General features: G+C 38.5%; 1 protein-coding gene across 39 annotated transcripts in view; it reads right to left on the bottom strand.

Moving 5' to 3' along the window:
• LOC146766630 (uncharacterized) overlaps nucleotides 1-19,594 on the bottom strand; it is a 250,204-nt gene that overhangs the window by 144,363 nt on the left and 86,247 nt on the right. The window lies entirely within an intron of this gene.

Genomic DNA, 19,594 nt, shown 5'->3' with positions numbered 1-19,594 from the left:
AACACCATTTGCCAGTAAAATCTTGGCAGAATTTGTTGGATTAACGACTTTCCCTCAAAATGGTTCATATTTTCTGCCTCACATCAAACATTTTGCTGTTGCTCTGACACCTTTGCACACTGGGCCATGGAACAGGTATTTTTTGCAGACTGCACATCAATTTCCATTCTTAATGCATTATCTGAACAAATTACTTGCATCTAAGGTGCAAGTGCTCAAAACATGTGTCAAAGTTATGCTGGAAATGCTATAATATATTTGAACAAATCAAAGGGCTGTGTGATCTAAATGTGCTAATAATAAACACTGAAAATATATTAAAACAATTCAAGTGACTATAATTTTCAGAAAGCTAAATAGGGTTGCTAAAAATAAATCCATAGGGTAGAATTTATTAGAAAAATGCTTACCAGATACAGGTCTTTCCATAAATTCTTTTTGAAAATCACAGCCTAAGTACAGACTTTTCATCACTTGTATGTATTGCAGCTCATTTGAGCAAGTGTAAAGTCAATGAAATTAAAACTGAGAACAGAAATGATGCTGCAATAGCCCATTAACACTGATGTTTTACTGGAAAATTTAACTGGGAAATATTTTCCCAAGAAAGCAAGTTGGAATTGCACAGTTAAGGCTTTGAAAACTGCCCAAGAGATGAACCCTTCATTTCCAAATTTCCCAATTTCAAATATGCTTAAAGGGAATTCTCTCTTCCACTAATCTATTCAGTACAAATTGTGCAGCAATTTGCAGAGTCTACAGCCATCTGGAGACAAGTGGGCTCTCTTGAGCCACCAATTCTCTCCAATTATTGAGCCATCACTCTTAGGAATGACACCTTCAGCCCATAATCACATCTTTCCTGATACATGCCTGTGCAAATCCCAGTATTCTGAAATGTCCAAGTTAAAGAGGTAAAAAGGAATAGCATGTCTAGAAACCCACAACTTTTGGTACTCTACAACTTCAGGAAAATCTTGTTCACCATAACCACATAAATACAGAGGGTTTGTTATCAGAAGTACTTGTCAATTCACAAGTCTTTAACACGTTTTTGTTATATGAAACAATTGTTCAAGAAACAGAGTAATGATTTGTGTATCATAAGCAAGGAATAACAGCTTCCTGTGGCAAGGCAAAGCCATAGCCCATATTCACATATTTTAGCCAGAACTAATTCCCTAAAGACAAAATTTTCAAAGTAGAAGGTTGTCTTCTGAAATCAGCCTATCCAGGGAATGGAAAAGAAGTTAAGAAAAACCCAACAAAATCTTCTTAATATTTGAGTATAAATTCTTCATAAATTAAATTATCAGTTAGAGTCACTGCTACTACTCAATCAGTTGTTATTTACAGAGGACATGTGCCAAATACAGCTGAACTCAAACTCAGTAGATAAGGGAAGAGAATAAGTAGATTTGATGCAGCCCTGCAAACACCCAGCATTGGACTAATGTTCCATGAACCGCTTTGGTTAAAAGGCAGCTCTTTGGCATTTTCCAAAAAGATCATATCATGGAACACTAAATTTATGTTCCTCAATAAGACACATTTTTCTGATATTTTCCATATCAGGATTTACATATACAGAACTGGTTCTACTGTCAGTCACTAAAATAAAGCCCCAGCCTCAGCCATCACTGCTGGTGGGGCTTTGGCCATTCATGGGATTACTCCTAATATGCCTTGCTGTTACAGCTGCACAGACTGGACAAAATTTCAGAGTTCTGCTGACTGGGCTGATCAAAACAGAAATATTTTTCAAGTAATAGAGTAAAATCATAAACTAATCATCATATTCCATGGCAGTACCAGTCATTTGGAGCTCAGAACACTGTCCAAGAGCATTTCCATTTATAGATAAAATACAATAAGACTATAAGACATACTGAGCAGTCATACAGACGTTGAACATTACTTGGTGGGAGTGTGTCAAGTAGGAGGCTAATAGTAAGATTTGCTGAGATGGAAATGAAAATGTGTCCCTTCTTTCAAAGGAAAGGAAAAATAAATCTTTTTGGACCATATAAATTAAAGGAAGATGTTTGCATAACAACATTAGTTCATTCTCTATGCCAAGAGAGAAGCTGGAACCACTTTAATTCCATTATTTTGTTCAGTGCCAAATTATTTGGATATAGCTAGCCTAGGAATGAATAAATAAGCTGTAGGATCAACTTTCCAAATTATTCTATAACCTCTAATAGAAAAAATTAAAAAAGGAAATAAAACCAGTTTATGTTTTCTTGAATAGGATTTCTTAAATATTTTATTTCAGAGAAAAATCCCTGTTATCCAATTTTAGCTACCTAAATAACTGAGCTGATGGGCTATGTCAATAAAAGCCTTTTTCCATGGGAAACCCAGTTTCCCTTGAAATGAATGCTGTCTGCAGAAATGGACAGGCACAGAAAACCTAAAAAAAGTTCAGGAGCCAGGAGACCTAACACTTGTGAATCCTTACAAGATAAACAGTTGAACTCACTAACAACTTTCTATCATCTTTGGTATTGGACTGAAGCTTGGAACATTGGTTTGACTATCAGATAACTATAAGAGAAGACAAAAAATAAAAATGCTGACATTTTCATCAAAATGTTGAGTAAACACTACAGAAAATATTTGCTTTCACTATGAGAACTTAACTGTTCCTACAGCTAAGAGAAATAGTATTTAAGACAAACTTATTGCGACTGAGTCACATTTTACATTGAACATTTTTATCAGTTCAGGTTTTCCTCAGGTGCATATATACATATGAATAACAACTGGCCCTTTTACAAAGGCTGTCATCTGATTGAACATCATTATTACTGGCAATGTTCCCATTCCACAGCATCCATTTAATCCCCCAGTGCACAGCATATAGAAATGTATTTTTTTTTCTTCCTACCCCTTCATACCTTCATGGAATTCCCACAGGAGACATTCCAGCCCTATTGTGCTGCTGCTCTCCAGCTGCAGAAGGGCCGGGACTGGGGCCAGCCTACGTGAATACTCAAAGGGTCACAGGGTCAGAAGGAATTGGCTGCTTCTGCTCTTTCCCTCTCCTCTGAGAAACTGCTCCACACCTCATCACTGAGAAATACACCTCCCACAGCTGCTCTTGCCTAATGCAACCAAAACACACCAGGACAGAGCGCGAGGTTCTGGGAGGCTGAGGTCACATTCCAATCAAACAGATGTTGAAAAGGAAAGAAAGTACCTTCAGAAAGACCTTGGAAGAGTAAAAACATTTCTATTCCTATTGCTCATATAGATGTGCTCTACCAGGCAAAGAAAATCCAAGGCAGAAAATCTCTCTATGCTCAGACATTATGTATTTTCTGTATGTTAATGTTTTCCTGTTTGTTTCTCATAATTGTTTGGAAATAATTACCCCAGAAACTGTGTTCTTTGACTTGATCATACCTGATGCACAACAACAGTGAAAGTAATGGATGTTTACTCAAATTCTCCCGTGTCCTTCTCCATTCCAATCCTCTGCCTTCAATATGTATTCCCTTAGAGGTAAGTCAGTAGTATTTAAGCTGGTGGTTTCTGCCTTGTGAAGTAGAACCCCATGGATCTCCATGTTTATTCCTGCCATTTGATAAAAACAGTACTAATTAAGCTCAGCAGTAATCTGAGCAGGTTTATATCCAGAAATCAAGTACCTGTAGGTCCAGTTATTTTTCTCTTCAGTGAAGGATGATGAATCTGTACTAGATTAAGGAATGTGGCACCTTTCATCTTGAAACTCTTGGAGGAATATTTGTATTATTTCCACTGGCTCATTCTGTAGGTTTTTGCCTACAGCATTGAGATGGATGTATTTTAATAATACAGCCCTATCCAAAAGACATTTTTCCCTATGTATTGGATCATAATTCTCTCCATGAGTTCACTGCTTTTTAATTTTAGAAAGCTTTCTATATATATGTATTGGAAATTTTCTTCCAACTTGTTTAGATGTTCACCAGTACTTAACAGTTGTCACTGTTGAAGCAGGGACAGAATGAAAAGACTCCAATGGTTCAGAAGGCAAGAGAGGAATCTTTTTTACAGGAAGTAGAATTCCTTTCATAAATTGGATCACTAAGGTGAGATATGATTGGTCTCAAAGTGAAAACCTTTCACACCATTGGTGCACTATGAATAACACACTGTGGTAGAACATATCTATAAACAACTTGAACAGAGAGAGAGATGTTTTCATTCCATCTCCTAACCTTCCCAGGCTAGGGCTGGAAGAATTCTCTCTTTTTTCTCTCTGACTAAACTGAGAATATCCACAAATAGTCAGTATATAATTGTCAATATTTTTTTCTTGGACTTACATCCAGGAAGGACAAAATAACATTCACAAAAGTTTAGTAGTACTATTTATTTCTTCCCCCTGGTTTGATTTCCATTTTGGCACCAATTGAGCTTATTGAAGACTGAAGTTGCCATGTTTGGTTGCACGTGCATGACACACAGCGTGACATCCATCCTGCATATATTTGCAGCCACAGACAGAGAGTTCCTTGCTGAGAAAGTAGGGTTATCTGCTAGACTAAATGTTCACAAGTGGTGAGAACAGAGTAGAAATTCTCCTGCTCACATATTCCGTAAGGAAAGGGGTTGGATAAAATAATGTAAATGCATTAGTGAGTGCAAGGCAGGATTTAAACAGTACAACAAAAGACAGATCCTTCCCTTCAGAGTGTGCTTAACTAGGAGACTGCCATAGGAAAAAGTGCATAAAGAAACAATACTACTGCAGTAATGGGACTAAACGCATTAGTTTGTTAATGATGCAACTCATGAACTACAAAGCCTTGCTGTGGCTCAATGGGCAAATGCTGGCCACTCCTCAGCTAACTGCAGATTAATTCTGCCTCTCCTGAGCCCCCTGGCTCCGGGCTCGCTCTGGCAAGCGCTGCAGGAGCCCTGCCCCGGCTGCAGCCTGCACCATCTCCCCGAGAGCTGCCTCAGCTTCCAGGCTGGGCTTTCCAAGGCCCAGCGTGCCAGAGTCAGTTCAAATGACCCTTCTGACATTAACTGGAGCTGAAGCCGATTTACTCCATGGCTGATTTTTCAATGTGATAGAGAGAGGAGTTCTTGTGACATGAAGTGGCACAGTAACTTGCAGTTGAGAAACAGTGACAAAGTCCATTGTGAAGTGGCACTTTCAAACTGTCAGAGCTGTTGTCACCCACATGTGATCACACTGTCGGTGACAGGATAATGTCCCTAGCTGGACCATTAGACTGTTTCTAGTATGGTCATGTCAAATTTTAATGCCTAAATGACAGATCAAGAAAAGAATTTGAGATAGCTTCTACTGGTTTGAAGGTATTGTTTTGAAAATGTGTTACAGAAAAAAACATGCAAATCTAGATCCAGGTACATCATCTGAAAATAAAATCCATTTAAATAAATGTGAAAAGCAAGGCCTTCTTTCTACACTACCATGGTCAAAGCATTCTAGCAACTGCTTGTTGACAGCAGATGATTTAAGCTTACTCAAATCAGGTTTCTATACAGAACTTTCAGAATGGCATAATTGCATTTTCCCTCCTAGCTTTTAAAGGTATCTTCTGAAGAGATATATTTTCAGCTGTAGAAAGCTTAGTTTAAATATACCCTATCATTTTGAAATAATTCAGTGGAAAATAACAGCATGGAAAATATATAATTTTGAGCAGTTTAATTTTTTACCACTTAAAAAGAGGGTTATGCAAGTTGCTATATTAAAAATATAATTAGAAAAGCAGACATATCCTATCCTTCTCCTTGTATTTCAGGCAAGCTGGCAACTGCTCAAGAGTGATCAGAGACTGGCCTATTTCTCGAGGACCTCAAGAGATTATAAGACTTTAAATCATAATCTTAGGAAAATGCCTGAAGCAATTTTTAAAATTATCTTTTACTATGGGGGGGATTGGGGGTGGGAAGAAAGAAAAAAAGAAACTGGCAGAGAGACTATAAACAATGGTTTGAGGAAAGCTTGAGACACCCTACACTGACATGGACTGAGGCAAGTCTGAACATCTGCCAGAATAAACAGACTTTATCTGGAATAGAATATTTAAAACAATGTTTTTCATGAGCAAAAGTACAGCAGTTCAAGTGGTCATTAGTCCCAACCAGTCCTGGTCATTATGAACAGGCTGGAAATGAGGTGCTGAGCTTCCCAAATTCCACATGACTGTAGGAACACCAGAGGAAGCCAAGACAAGGCTGGAGAGAGGAGCTCACAGCGCTGCTCATACTGCAGTGAGAATGTTCTGCTGGCAGGGGCAGGATGGGAAGATTGACTCCAGGAATCTCCACAGATCAGGGACTGGCCCTACATTTAAACATTTCCTTTAAGGATCTGCCCCCTTTAATTGAACCCCTGCACACAATAAGATGTATAAGATCCAAACTTCCTCTATAACTCTGAAGCAAAAAGAATTTTCTGTCATGCAGTTCATGCCAAAAAGCATCCATTAACATTTTTTGCAGAGCCTATACCACTGGAGTGTTTGGGAACCACGTAGTTTATGAAAGAAACTGGGGTCTTAATTCCCCTGTGTTACTGCTCTAAACAAAACAAAACAAAACAAAAAAAGACTTGAAACCATTTATCCTCACAATAGCTTTGTGAGGTTTAATACTTTGAAGACCCTTTTAAGTCCTCATATAAACCTCTAAGATGTGGTCTTAAAATGTTCTTTAATTTCTGTCTGGGTTTGTTGTTACTAATTCTTTTAGCACAGAAATTCTCAGCATGAGACACCTACATAATCTGTGAAATGTTAAAACAATTTCTTTTAACAGCTAGAAAGATCTAGTTTGGCTTTTCTTGTAAATGTCTAATACCAAGTAGTTTTGATTAGATCAGGATTGATATGCAGGAATTTTCATCACTAGTTTTCTGAATGCTAAAGTCATAATGTATATACTTTTTTCTGTGGGATATAAATGTACAGATTTTCTCCTAATCCAGTTTTCACTATGTGTGGCAGTCAAGCATTTTAGAGTAGACAAACACAATTTTGGTATCTCAATGTCAGCATACATTTGCATGATAGGAAGACACAAGAAAACAGAAGGGGAGGAGGAAATGCCTCTGTAGTGTTACATTTCAATGAGATTTAGTGATGATAGATTTCAGATTCTCCAAAAGTAAAACAAACAAACAAACAAACAAAAAACCCCACCCCCCCCAAAAAAAAACCAAACAAAAAAAACCAAAACCAAAAACAAAAACAAACAAACAAACAAACAAAAAAAGACACAGGTATCTTTACATTATTTCAAAATTACTTAGTTTGTTCAAGTCATCTGCATCTTCTCAGGAAATTTCAGATTTCTGGGGGCTGAGGAAATGTGATATTGAAGGCAGAATGTACCTACTTCATAGTAAATACTTTAATGTCTGTATGCAAGCAGAGAGAGAAGGATGAATTTTCTTCTCACTAACTCAACTCAGAAACATATTTTATAACTTCAGTCCAAATCAGAGTCATCAAAGGACCTGAGATAGCCTACAAAATAATTGGTTATATTCCTATATAGCTGCCCAATTATATACCATTTTACTTTCTGAATATTTTTAAGAGAGTCTGATACTGCAGCAATCAGTTTAAGACTATTATTTTCCAGGGCAGACTTATGTAATTTGATGAGATGATAGAAATAAAACATTCAACACCTTTCCCTTCTTGTGCAATTTTTGATATTTAAAGTTCTTCAGAAACAGTAATAATGAAAGAAACTTGCAGAGTTTATTTTAGGTCTTACACTGTTGAAACAGAGAAAGTTTATTATCTTTATTTCTGACTGTTATTGTCCAAGCTGATAAACCAAGTGAGTGATGTTTTTCCTTGGTAAACCTTATTTATTTTATGTTCACATATCATGTATTAATATCAATATAGGTTAGGCAGTAACAATCAGAATTTAAGATAATAAATATTTTGTCAAGCAGTTTAAGATGAAGGTCTGTGAAGGTTAAAAATCCAGCAAAAAACACAAACCAAACCATTTGCAAAGGTTCTGCCTTCCCCACCCTCACTTCACAGAGCATCACTAGGTCTGACTGAGGTTAATTGTTTCAATACTATTTTCCATAACACCCACATCTGCTTTTTGCTATTCCTGTGACATTAAACACGACATCTTCCTATACATCTGTCCACACAGTCCAGTCAAACCAGGCTGTTCAGTTCTCCTGCAAAGGGAAATGATGTGGCTCTCACAGAATATTGTGCAGCCTCATTCAAATACCTGACCAACTGTTCATGACTAAGAGCCCTGTAGATCTTAATAAGCCTTTGAGGAACTATCTCAAGTTTATTTTACATGCCCAGTTCTGATAGTTCTGGCCATGAGCAAAATAGCAGGCCAGAAAGACAGATACATGAAACATTTTTCTAGGTGAGGCTCCACAGCACAGGCACAAACAAATATTTGCTTTCTATCTGCCATCAATAAAGGATTGAACATATTCATTAACCAAAATACTATTATGCATCTGAATATTTTACGTAATCTGAAATCTCTTCTTATGAAAACAGTGCTTTGTGTTTTAGGGCACTAAAGCATGGCAATACAAGAAAACCCAGCAGAGAGGTGCTCATTTTAACCAACTCCAGTTTTCTTGTCAGACAGAATTATGTTCAACTATATGAAAATTGTATTTACTGTATCTGGCAGAGTGAGGTTTAATACAACAGATTTGTATAACAAATTTACACTAAACTGAAGAAATAGTAAAAATCTATTAAAAAATCTGTATGAAAGCTATAGTCTCCAAATATATAGTTTTCTTCAATGACTTAAATGAACGCTTGACTTTTTTTTGCTTGTTCTCCTGCAAGCCTCTTATTCATCACAATTTTTCAGACACACTCCAAGATAAATGTGTTTACATTTCTTTTTCAGATATATTGTGTCATAGCATGCTGTCCCCAGCCAGGTAAAAATTAGCATTGAGTCCATGATTCCAGCAGGCTGAGCAATCACTTCATTATCCTATACTTGTTAACAAACCCACCACCCTTACAGACAGTCTGATACAGTTTGACCTAATTGCTCCTTCAATCCAAACACCATCACCATTGGCTAAATAAGAAATCACCCTTTTGCAAACAAATCTCCATAACACTTTCCACATGTTCACAACAACAGGTGCAGCAAGTGAAGATAAAAATTGTTTATCATTCTTTTCTCTGATCTTCTCACAGCCTCCCCCAGGACAACGACTGGAAAAGTTGTGCCTGTTGCTCTTTGTGGCCAGAGAGCTGCTGCCACAATATTGCATGTTTGCTGTTTCTCAAATACACCACCCTTTATAGATTCAAATGATAGGAGTTGGATGCAACTGTGCTGCACCATCAGTAGCACTTCAGAAAGCACCAAAGCAAATAGTTTCCAACCATGTTTTACTCCCCCAGTTGCTGAGAGTTTTGATCCACACATCTACTTGGTCTTAGGCAAGATTCAAAGCAGCCCCATCACTGTGTCTTGAACTCTACACAGGCCTCTGATCAGCAGGGTAGAAGGTGTTGTTCTATGAGCTGCCCATGACAGAGGAGTTTTCATCACCAACTGCAGCTGATCCACTGCAAACTACTGACTGGAAATGAGGCACCTACGAACAACTTCCAGTTAGATTGAAGAGCTGACCCACAGTAACATGGATTTATTGGATCCCAGAGGATTCACTCAAGCAGCAGAAGACTCTGCTATTTTGGATTATGAAGTTTGGCAGGACTTAAAAGGATTTTCCTCTGTGTGTGTTTGTGTGCAGCTGGAGTAGCACGCTGTGTGCACCATCTATTAATGCTCTTCAATATTAACTCTCTACTATTATTTAAGAGGACAGAGAGGGGATCTAATCAAGGCATATACACATCTCCAAAGGCTGTAGAGGAGCATGGTGCCAGAGTCTTTTCAGTGGTGCCCAGTGACAGAATGAAGAGCAATGGCCATGAACTAAAACAGAATAAATTCCACTTCAACACGAACAAGAACTTTGTTACATTGAGCGTGGAGAGCACTGGAACAGCTGCCCAGGGAAGGTGTGGAGTCTCCCTCTCTGGAGACATTCCAAACCCACCTGGACACGTTCCTGTGCCACCTGCATGGGCAAGGGTAGGTCAGGATAGTCTACAGAGGTCCCTTCCAACCCTAACACATCTGTTATTCTGTAAACTCTGATACTGTGCCTTGATTTCAATATGTAGAGGCAACATCTGAATACAAGTAAGGAGAGAAAAACCAGAAGAGAAGCACAATTCATATATTCTCTGTTAAAAAGTGTGAAAAAACAGCAAAGTACTTAAAGTTTGTTCAAGTCTTTACAAATATTGCTGAGAGGAAAGAAAAGTACATGAAGAGAAGATTCTATGTGAATTAAAATTACTAAGCTAAAGTATCAATAAGTGGACAGCTTGGGACCTGGCTAAACCTAATATGCCACAGCAAATCAGAATCCCCTGTTCTTTAATCTCTGCTTCCAGACATTTAGAAAAAGTACCCCAGGAGATTGTGGCCCAACACAGAAGATGTTGACATGAACTTACTATTTATAACTCAGGTAGGCATTATGATGCCTTGAGATTCTTTTTGCTGACACATGAAGCATGACTAGAGTGGGTTTAAGGAAATAACTCCTGCCCTCAGCATTTAATTCATCTAGATACTGTATGCATATAGAGATTATAGAGAAACACAGAGAAAGCATAGACAAAGTGAACCCTGTGGGAAGAAATTATGATGTCTGACTCCAGTACAGAAGGCTGAATGGTTTATTTAGTATAACTATACTATAATACATTAATACACTATTTAAAGGAGATAAAACTACATACCTACTTTTTCTAACTAGCAAATCTAACTCCCAACTCATGACCCTCTCGCTCGAGTCCAGCCCCAGGTGGGTTGGATTGGCCATCAGGCTCAAACAGTCCTCACCAGAATCCAATCAAGCAATCACCCCAGGTAAACAATTCTCCAAACACATTCCACATGGGAAAAACAAGGAGCAGAAAGAGAAATTGTTTTCTCTTTCTTTGCTTGTGTTCCTCTATGAAAAAATCCTGAGAGAGAGAAGAATGTGCCTGCCACACCCTTCCTCAGTAAAGATGCACAGACCACTGTGGTGCTGGGAGCACATATGGCTTAGAGGGATGCGTTTGTTCCTGTCTGATTTTCAGACTGTAGCAGAATCTCCTCAAAATAAAAATCTGCTTATTAACACAATTTAAAACCTTGGAAGGTAATAAACACCATTAAAAACAGATCACCTTTCTCTTCAGCTGGACTTGCAGTCAGTAATACCATGCTGAGAACAGGATTTGAGAGTTCAGCTTAAGGTTCACAGTCCTTTAAAAAGTACAAACTTAATAAATGATGTGACATGCCCTCCAATTTAGAGATTGTCACAGTGGCAATAATTGCCTCACACACCTATTGTATATCCCAAGTGTTTTTCTGAAGGCATAATTTCACAGATGTTCTTGTCTTTTAAAATGTGCTTATTAAATTTAGAGGATAAGAAAAGAATGGAAAGCAGCAGATAATGAAATATTTTTTTAAGATTTTTCCAATTGTGCCATGTTGCAAGAAAAAAACACACAGGTGAACAGTTTTACTTAGAGAATGTGTGTGCTAATTTTTCCATGAAAATTAAGAGATATCATTTACAGTATTTTTTCTTGAAATGACACAAATATATACTGTTTTGTCATACATAGTCAATATCATTTGTGAAAGAGATTGATAGCACACCAAACAGAAATAGACTAGTCTTAAAGTCAAATCATCTGAGGATTAAAGTGCTTACAGAATAAACTGAAGGTACCCTAGATCTTATTCAAGAACCATAACAATTACATTTTAATTAAGTTGAAAAATAATCCATATTGGGTTTCATTTTTTTTCTGGCTTTCCATCTTTTTGTAATAGATGTGAGCTGCAGAAAGAGGAAGACTTGAAAGACAGGAGCATGATGTCATTTTGGCAGTATTCTTAAAAATATTTTATCCTTTTCATTTTGAAGTACAATCTACAAAATTGCTTAGAGTGAAGAACAGAAAAAAAAAAGAGACTGCTCTTCATCAGGCTAAGCATGGTTCTTTTTAGTGCTCTAAAAGCTTTCATTGCATCTCTTTTCTGATCTTAGTTAGCATTAAAAACTACACAATAGAGAATAACAAAGAGGATCAGCTCACCCACTCAAAGGGCACATACGAAAAAGAGCAATAGCAATGCACATGTCCTTGAAGCCATGAGAATTTCCACTACACCCTCCAAAGGACTGAGCAAACACTGATGTGTGCAAGATGAGGTTCCAGCGAGGTAATCACACAGTAAACTAAAGTTTTGTAGTGTAGATGCTATAAATCTCATAATTTCAAGTGCATTTCTGACTATATTTTTAATTTACAGTTATTGAAATTTTATTATTGATGTTGCACAAATGTTTTTAATTTGTGGATCTCAAAAGTGGGCAAAAGCAATATTACATTCATTTTGAGAAAATGAATTCAGATAATTTCCCCAAAGGCCTTGAATCATCACTAGTTCTAAAGCTGTCATTTGGGGGTCCACCTGTTGATTTTAACACAAAAGGTTCCTTTTGCCAGAAAAAAACACTTTTGTCCTCATTTTTGACTACTTAGGGGAAGGTCACATGTTTAACATTCAGTTCATTCTCTTTAATTAATAATGTACACTTGATTTCTTCACTGGAATCTGTTAAGTCAAGACTTCCCTTCTATTCTTAGTATGTGCTGCCAGACCAGCCCCTCTCCCAGATATTTGGGAAATGGAATAGGTATTTATCTGTGGGATATGTTGGTATCTGCAGATATTCTTATTTTGCCATTCCATTTGCCAATTTTTTACTGGAACTAAATTATACCAACCACCCTCTCAGTAATTCTTATCAGCATCACTTATGGTACCTTCTCTAAGCAGTAAATTTACAATTCAGTTATTCTTGTTATTGCCTAGAAGTCTTTCCCCCACTACCTTTAGAGAAGATGGACTGCTCAAAACACCACACACCTCTGGATGGGGGTGGCAGAATGAACCCAGATGCCCTCCTACAGAGGAAATCTGTGGTGCCTGCTTTCTCTCTTTAGTGTCAGAGAACAGGTAATCAAATATTGATACATGGTACAAAGTAGGAGAAAGGATTTTCTGAGTTTTCCTCCTTTCACAGCAGGAGCCCTGCACTAGGGAAAGCATACCCAGCTCAAATCATCACTGCTAGAGGCTAGAGTGAATTTATTTTAAAGGTTGTTCCTACAGCCTACTGATACTGTATATTATATCACATTTTGTCTGACCATTCTTAGCAGACTGACAAAATTTAAGGATATGAGAAAAAACCCTCAGAAGTCAGATCAGCTTGAAGAAGAAAAGTAATTCCAGGACTCACACCAAAATTTTATTAATACCAATATATTTTGTTGCAGTAGATTGCAGGGTTAATTAACAATGATGCATAGCTAATAATTAACCTCTCTTAGGTTTGGCATTGCATCACTCAAACAAAGACATTACTTTAGGGACCAAAAATGAAGGTCACAGGAGTACTATAAGGACATATTTTAAGGAATTCTTGTAGGCTTTCCATTCTCTGAAGTGAACAGATCTATCACCTATACTACCTGTAAAAGCCTTTTGCTTATGATTCCCCCTCCCACCCCCTTTTACATCTAGTGGGTATCTTCACAAAGGTAGGAAATCATTTGCTCCTTGTCTTTTTGGCCTTGAATCTTTTTCCACTGATGCCATAGGTAAAATTCCCACTGAAAAGAATAACAATGAGTGGGCTTTAAATCTCCATTATTAGACTGTCACATTTAACATCACCTTTCCTGTTTCTCATCTGCCACTGATTATCTGGGCCAAGTGCTCTTTCTCATGAAGGTGCTGCTTGCATGGGTCCATCTTTGGGGAAACACACAATGAAGTGAACTACATGCAAGCCTGAGAAATAACTTGTGTAAATAGATCTCTACTACATGAAAGCTGAACTGGGCACTTTTGTTACATTTCATCACTCTTTCACTATCCTTCAGGACTGTTAATGTTCAAGCTAAGATTCAGGTAATAATCCTGAAGAAATCATTCCATTATAAGTTAATGGCTGGATTTTCAGTTAATGGACCAAGCTGAAGACAAGGGCAGTTAACACTATAACAAACTATAGTAATATAACCAATTTCAAAGGGATTATTGCTACCATAAACTGTATTAAATGGTTTATAAAAGGAATGGCATGGACTTTCTTTTTTTTCTTTTTTTTTTTTTTTTAGTTATGTGAAGAAGAGTAAATGAGAGACTGCTTTGTTAGCTAAGTTGTCTCCAACCAATTTACAAAGCATTTTGGACAAGGGAATGTTGCTAATAATGTCACATCATGAATATTCTAAATGCACCAGAGGTTGTTCTTCACTCTAATAAGTGGGGGAAATCATGATCTCATTTTTGTGATGAGATTTCAACAAAGCTGATCTATAACTCAGTGTAGAAAACAAACACCAGGTTCAGTCTATGCTCAGTTCCAGCATCAGAGTCCATTGCTTCACCATTTGAAAACCTCATCATCTGTCAGCCAATTACCTTACAGGCCAAGAGAGGATGAAAATAAATATATAGAGAGCCCTGTTTTACATTAAGTTCTACAAGTAAACTAGATAAATAACTGCTAGGGAAGAGTCAAATTATATGTGTATGTAAAGTCCATGCCATTTTTGCCCTTTGACCATACGGTGGAAATATATTTTAGTGTTTTTTTAGTGTATTTTAGTGGTTTTTTTTTTTTTTTTCAGATATGATGCATTTTTTCTTCAAGTATAAATTTATACTCTGAATAATTAACACAAGATATAAGCCATTTATTAAGATAACAGTGCTAAGCATTTCACTAATTCTACTTCTAATTTCAATGACCAGATGTATTCTTAACTCTCATTTCATCCAAACATATGAACAGAAAAGCTTCCATGCAAGAGGGTGGTGGGGAAAGGGAAGAGATCTCTAAGGAATGGTTGAGCAAAAAAAATTTAAAAAGGACAAAAAGGGGGGAAATAGTACAGCCCACTGTCTGTCCCTGCCCTGATGCCTGAGTCCTTGCTAGAATGTGACAGCAGTACACAAGTGCAGAGCACTTAACTTCAGACTTCCACCCTTGCATCACCACAGGTGTTGGGGAACTTTTCACAGGAATAACAAAGTGTTACCTCAGCCCCTCCTCAACAGCAGACCCAATCAGGGTTGATGTTGTACAGTCTGTGCCAGTTCCCAAGTTTCCTGAAGTGCACCTTCTCCTTTCAATAGCTGGAGTTTGCCATGGGTCTGCCTCTCTTTATTGCTCTAGTCCATCACAGATCATCCTCATTTAGATTACCATAATTTAAATATTATGAATTGCACATAATGATTTAGGTTAATATAGATTTAAACCTATTTCCAATAAATAAGTCAGAGGAAGCATCCAACACAAAAAAATACTTGCTCATTAAGAGGGCTGAAAGAAGAGAGTGGAATGATAATGTCTTGAGTTATCTAAATAACTTGCACATAAAAACCTTGGACAACTGAAGGTCCTGTGCCCATAGACACTTTAAATGAAGTGCAGTTAATTATGTTCTTTTTTATTATCAGCAGCTCAAATATTTTCTTGGAGTGTCTGTTTGAGTAGTTGCAATAGGGAATAGAAGCAAATGTCAGGCTGCTGCAAAAGGGCAGTCACTGCAGTGGGCTGGATAAACACGAGCACAGCCTGACAGATGCACAATGGCTTTTGGCTCCTCTCAGAACTGATAAGGCCTCCACTGGAATATTGCCTGCCAAAGGAGATGTGGCCCAACAGCAGAGTCCAGACCAGAGAAATTAGAGCTTTCACTCTCTCTGAAGATGCAACCAGCAAGGAAAAATATTCAGACTTATTTAACAGACTTATTTAACCTTTAATTTTCCTTACTTCTACTCAAAATTTCTATCACTGCACCAAATCTATTTAATGGAAGTTCAACTCAAGAAGAAGTTGGAATACTAAGCCAATTATACCAGACTGTCTGAGGCATAGGTGGAATTTATCAGTATTGTTGCAAAGGAGAATGAATAGCCCAAATGCTTCTGGGTGTCATCAAAAATTGTGGTACAAAATACTTTTCATATGAAGGAAAAGCATTTCAGCAGGAAGTGATTAGAATGGAAGCTCTGTGAGCCTAAGGACCCTCCATAACTTTCACTGTATCTCCCACATGCTCTTAGACAGTTTTGAGGAGATGTTTAATCAATCAGCCTCAAAAAATCCTCAAACTGATCCATGAGAGATACAATTAAAGATACATAAACCAAGACAGCCCATTGGAAATAAATTCTGATTTTGAGTAACAGCATCTTCTAATAGAGCAAATAACTGATCACTCAGGTATTGCTTCATCAACCAGTTTTCTCCACACCTACTTTACTTGACATAAGCCTGTTATCAAAGAACCACTGATTTATGAATTTGCCACTGCCACAGCAGGAGAGAAACATTTTTTCCTTCTTTTCACAGGCTAAATAAAGATATATGGATGGGAGAATATGTGCCTTGGTTTCTATGTTTTCATGTTCAGTAATAGATCAGAATAAATAGGGAGAAAAAATGAAAAAATGGTCACAGAATAGCATCTCATAAGTACTTGACTTATCATATGGTAGTTTCTCATCTTTATAGTGAAGGTAAACATTTCAAAATTAGGATGACAGAATTATCCACATAGGCTGCAGAAGCCAAACATCAGTATTACAGATTTTTAGTCCTTCTATTGTCTTCCTCATGCACTGGTGTATATTGAAATGGGCTTTGTGCTAGTGTTATTTCATTTTAAAAGTCTTCAGAATAGGTTTCTTCCGTCCTGTTCCTCAAGCAGCTGGTCCATGTCCTTAGAAGGTTTCACATATTAATCTTCTGGTATCCATTTCAGCTTTCCTTTTATCTTCAATTTCTGTTCCTTTGTCATTGTTTAAGATTTATACCTTCACACTGTTGTATAAAATTCATGTTCTCTCATATTTACAGTAGAAGTAATAGTTTTGAAGAGATTAGTTTAATCTGTTCTAGTATCTTACCATCTTAATTAAGAGTTGCAGTCTTCAGTTCATTGAAAGCTAGGTCCCATGATGTCTCACTTTATGCTGGGATAAACAGGGCATGAGGCAATCGTTCCTTTTTCCCAGGATTTGAGAAGGATGAGGAGTGGTATTGACTGTGCCAGCAGAACTCTCCTCAAAAAATGGGGAGCCAAAGGATGCTGTGCTCTTCCACATTCAGTGCACTCAGCTGCAGGCTCTGGCACATTCAAGATGAGATAGAAGGAATTGCTGCTCACATTGCTGATGGTATTTCCTGCTGACAAAAGGTCTAGCACATATGATATACATTCACTAGCAGCCCTCATTTCAGCCTTGGTTAGTAGTCAGCTTCCTTTTTCCAACAGAATAGCCGTGCAAAAGATAATTTCCACTGAAGCACAGGTCATCCTCCTCTTTCTCACAGATCCCATTTTGTTCTTTTGTGCTCATGTTCATAATTTGACTGTATGAGTTTGCTCTGTCCAAAGGGCTATTTGCAATTTCTTCAATTGGGAGTGTCATTACTATGCTGGTTAGTTCTTTTTAATCACAAAAATGGATTTAACCCCATTACCAGCAGTACCCTTTTGAAATACCTCATCCCCAGTGGAGGTGCCTTTCAATTATGGACTGTGAACAGGCACATCAAATTCCCTCTTTTTGTACCAGGATAGATCATTCACAATCAGAAAGCTCCTTTGACTTTCCAAGTATTGATTAGGGGAGATTTGGACTGTTTTGACGCTGCATTACATCCCATATATCTAACAGGCTCACAGGAATGCATCCATATTTCACTGCAATCTGATTACAACAGACAACTGGCTTTTCAGTCTCCTTACTATTATTTCAAGGCAACAAGCAGTGAGGACCATATGGCACCATTGCTACAGGACTAAGAGATTTAAGTCTTCTAAAGAACCAGATGACCTCTGACTTGCAAATGGTAATTTTCTGATTTTCAAAGTCTCAGCAGCCTATACTGCATAAAAGCTGTCAGTTAGCTTAACAACCTGAACACATACAGCATAATGTCTTCCAATAACACTGCCTGCCAGGACTCACCATCTGCACTTCCTCTGCTGGGAACAGCCAAACTGTTACACACAGTTGGGCTAACACGGGGAGAACATGCAAGATTCCTCAGCACAAACTGGGGGCACAGCAAGGCTGCACCTCCATGGGAACGAGGGGCTGGAGAGGAGCACTGGGGAAAGGCACCTGGGGGTCCTGCTCCATGGCAAGCTGAATGAGAGCCAGCAGTGCCCTGGCAGCCAGGAGGGACATCCCTGTCCTGGGGGCAGCAGCAACAGCAAGGCCAGCCAGGCAAGGGAGGGACTGTCCTGCCCTGCTCTGCACTGGGGCAGCCTCACCTCGAGTGCTGGGGCAGCTTTGGGCACCACAAAAAAAGACAGAAAGCTGTCAGAAGGGCTGTGAAGGTGCTGAAAGGCCTTGGGGAGAAGCCATACAAGGGATGGTTGAGATGGCTGAGTTTGTTCAGCCTGGAGAAGAGGACACTGAGAGGTAACCTCGTCACAGTCTGCAGCTGCCTCATGAAGGGAATGGAGGGTGCTGCATGCAGGTAAAGCTTGCAGAAGAAGGGCCTTGTGAAGCATGGCTTGGACCCAGCTACGCTGCCTAAGGTAGCCTGGTCAGCTCCCATGAGAATGGGATCCTGTAACAGCGAGAATTGGTCAGCACAACAATCTGTTCTTGTTAAAGGCAGTTCACACCTGTGGAGAAGAGGATTCTACTGGTGAGAATCCTTGAAGAAAAAAGAGAGAGCCTTAGCACATACACACACACCTTCTAATCAATGATTTGAGTGGCAAGAATCGGATGACCAATTGGATGACTCTGAAAACTCTGCATAAATGAGCTGAAACATTAAATTGGGCATTTCCTGCTGAAAATTTTAAAGTGTTTTGCCCATTTCTGCCTGATTCTCACAGCGACAGAGGGGCAGACTCTGATCTCTTCCCTCTGGTGCCCAGTGACAGGACCTGAAGGAGCAGCATGAGGCTGAGTCAGGGTTAGGTTGTGTATAAGGAAAAGGTGTCTCACCCAGAGGGTGGCTGAGCAGAGCTCAAGAAGCCTTTGGAGACATCTCTCAGGCACGTGGTGTGACTTGGGGCTGTCCTGTGCTGAGCCAGGAGTTAGACTTCAATGATCCTTGTGAGTTCCTTCCAACTTGGGATATTCTATGATTTTATAGGTGAATCAATATTCCAATTTTTATACTGTTTCCATCAGGTCTCTACATAGCAACAGCAAAAGAACTGAGCTATGGAACAGGGTGAGGTCTTTAGGAGAGAAAAGCTCTTCAAGGCTGTGACAGGTGGCAATATCTTTATATGACATGTTCTGGAGGCGTGAAAAACAAGACTACCCTGTCCATCAGCCATGGAAAATTCAGTTTAGACCGTGGGGCAAGCATATGGAAATTTAAGTCTTGCTTTGACTAATGCAGGGGCAGCTCCTCAGCTGGTATAAA

Source organism: Lonchura striata, chromosome 9 (genome assembly GCF_050655825.1).
Source record: "Lonchura striata isolate lonStrDom1 chromosome 9, ASM5065582v1, whole genome shotgun sequence".
Taxonomy (NCBI): Eukaryota; Metazoa; Chordata; class Aves; order Passeriformes; family Estrildidae; genus Lonchura; species Lonchura striata.
Note: the sequence above shows the minus strand (reverse complement) of the source record. Positions and strands in the feature narration are given on the sequence as shown.